Source organism: Etheostoma spectabile, chromosome 9, assembly GCF_008692095.1.
Source record: "Etheostoma spectabile isolate EspeVRDwgs_2016 chromosome 9, UIUC_Espe_1.0, whole genome shotgun sequence".
NCBI lineage: Eukaryota > Metazoa > Chordata > Actinopteri > Perciformes > Percidae > Etheostoma > Etheostoma spectabile.
Window position 1 is genome coordinate 5,333,475 of NC_045741.1, and position 2,655 is coordinate 5,336,129.

Here is a 2,655-nt window from a genome sequence, read left to right on the forward strand (position 1 = left end):
TGTTTTTGTGATCGTTAGAAGCCAAAATCAAAATCACAAATAAATATTCAAGCACAGTACAGCAGCAGAATGGAGAGTCCTCAAAGCAGAAGTGGAGTTACAGCAGGAGAAAACAAGAGTCTGGATGGTTTCCCCTGTCAGCCGCAGAGTCGTCCTGAGGGATTATTACGCTAGATTGTGATTTTTGGTGTCTGTGTCTCTGAGCGAGAGAAAGAGAGCCAGAGAATCAAATTTGTTTGTTAGAAGTTACAACTCTCTGGGTTGCCATGGTGAGAGATGAAAGCTTAAAGAGCCCATCCATGCGGGATCATTTTAGCCGTCCTTCATCCACTAATGGAGAGAGCTGCAGCCTTTTTTGAGAAGCCGTCTCTTTCAGCCATCCTGGCTTTCTTTCTCAACTTTTACTTGTTTCTGCCTGTCTATCACACATATCCCTCTCTTTCATGAACCTTTTCCTTGTTCAATCATTTACTCTTTCCTTGGATATGTATCTGTCTAATTTCAGAGTATTTTAAGTGTTTTTGGAGAGGAGAGAAAGTGATTAGCGAGAGATAATCAGTCCTAGGGTTGGGCGTTGGTTTCTATTGTTAAGTTTGTCCAATCGTGGTTGATATGGGGTCACAAAAAAAGTAAAAATAAAAAGCTTCCTTTCAAAAGTCTGTGTTAGTACATGGCGCTAACATAACCCACCATTTTATTCCGTTCAGTGTGTACATCCACAACGTTCCACTTCCTGGGTTGCTTTGTTGCCGCCAGAAATTTCCCCAGATTTCACTCTTATCGGACGTATGTCCGTTACCTTACGCTTTCTTTGTGTTTAAACTGTGATGGATTGATACTTGCGTTGATACTTGGGATCAACATATTATCTGAATTGGTGTTTTATTTAACCAATGACTGATAAAGGTAATTATTAAAAAAGTGTGCTACTTTGGCTCCGCTACAGCTCCGTGAGCAGTCTGCAACACTTGCAACTAACTGTTGTTTGTTTAGATTTCCGGAAGCTATTTTTGTATTGATTTATTGTTTTTTTTTTGACTGTGTATTATGCTTAGCGTTTTAGTTTTATTACATACTTGCCTGAAGAATTTAACATTCAACTTTTTTGTTGAAGTTTGAAAAATTACAAAATGTGAATTTTTTCTGTACATGCATATCGGTTCCAAATGTCCCTTATCAGTCTCATTAACTACAAATAATCAGTATCAATATCCACCCTGAAAAAACGATATTGGTCGATCCCTGATCGATACCTGATCCAACCGCCAATGGACATGTGCCTAATCAGTGCATCAACAAATTGAGTTAACGTTTTGTGAAAACTCTTCTCTCAGTGAACCTTCCCATTCCTCCTCATCCTCTCATACCAGAAGCCTTTCTCCTTTCAGTAAAGTAGCACTACGGCAGACTGCAAATGGACTAACAGGCTGACGTCCATTTCCTTTCTTTGGACCGCCAGCAGAGGCCAAGCTATCGGTGCATTTAGCGTCTCTCGGCCCTGTGTGACAGCTTCCTCCTTCACAAATACCCCTCTTCCTGCAGCTTGCTGAGATTTTACTTTGCAGCACACATTACTCTACTCTCCTGTTATTATGCTGTGAATCACAACAGGGTGGCCGGGACATAAAGGCTTTAAAAGCAGGCGTGCATCACTAGTGAGCGAGTGAGGTACTTCCTTCCCTAAAGTCCACTCAAAGTGCCCTGCGGTGTCTCCCCTCAAAGTAGAGTCTCCATTCTGCCCCACGCCATCGTAAAACTTTTTAAGCCTTTAGTTAATCTCACTAGTTATAGAGGTGCAAAGTCTGAAGAGGAGCTGGTTCCATATTTTTTACCGCTGTGAATTACCATTTGGAAGTTTTCTTTCACTTGTCAAAACGAACAAACTTTATTATTAATCGTAACATACTCACAGTACAATGTAGTGAAAGTATATTTCTGCATTTTAACCTATCCTAAATATTAGGATGTAGTGGACAGCTATACATAGAGGATCTGGGGAAGAACTTGGGGTTTAGTGGCTTTCTCAGGGACACTTTGACATGTGGCCGGATTGAACCGCCAACCTTGAGCCACAAGCCACCTCTCTATATAAAAACAAAATGTCTCCTGTTGAGGTTTAATAATTTACTTTTGTTCCTAAGAGCTACCTTTTTTCTGTCAGTTTAGTTTGGTGAATGGCTCTAAACACAAAAAAAACAATGAGCCTCAGTCACTGTGGCGCTGGAGTCACTTAACATTGTCTGAGAAGCCCTTTTACAAGCAGAGCCCTGGCCGCCTGATAAAAATTTCTTCCACCTTGCTTCTCTATTGAACCTCAGCTGACTTGACTTCCAGTCTTGATCTTCATCACTACGACGTTAAACTGGAGAAAGCTTCACATTTTCCTCTCCACGCAGTTCCGTCTGCTCCATCTTTTGATTCCTGGGAGGGTTTGGTCTCAGTTTTTGCCTCTGCTCGAGTCACTACTGTAGACCACCCTGGCAAACATAGCTCCTTGCTACCCCCTTCCTGGATTCCCAACTTCAGTTTCCCACCTTTTGGATTCAGTTAACTCCTCGTTCGCAATATTCAAGTTTGTAATAGTCTCGCATTGCCAGGCCTTAGCGCCACAAAGCTGCAGAGGAGGGTCTGGCTAGTCCACACAGCATTCCGGGA

The 2,655-nt window shown here is 42.0% G+C and overlaps 1 protein-coding gene and 1 long non-coding RNA gene across 3 annotated transcripts in view; one reads left to right on the forward strand and one right to left on the reverse strand.

Annotated features, from left to right (window-relative positions):
• LOC116696197 (uncharacterized) overlaps positions 1 to 1,301 on the forward strand; it is a 17,264-nt gene extending 15,963 nt beyond the window's left edge. The window contains exon 3 of the long non-coding RNA XR_004333652.1: positions 1,289 to 1,301. This is a non-coding gene — a long non-coding RNA (uncharacterized LOC116696197). The remainder of the gene's footprint in view (positions 1 to 1,288) is intronic.
• The window catches only part of LOC116696189 (nesprin-2), a gene marked incomplete at its 5' end in the record, with an annotated part of 139,700 nt that overhangs the window by 22,579 nt on the left and 114,466 nt on the right, over positions 1 to 2,655 (reverse strand).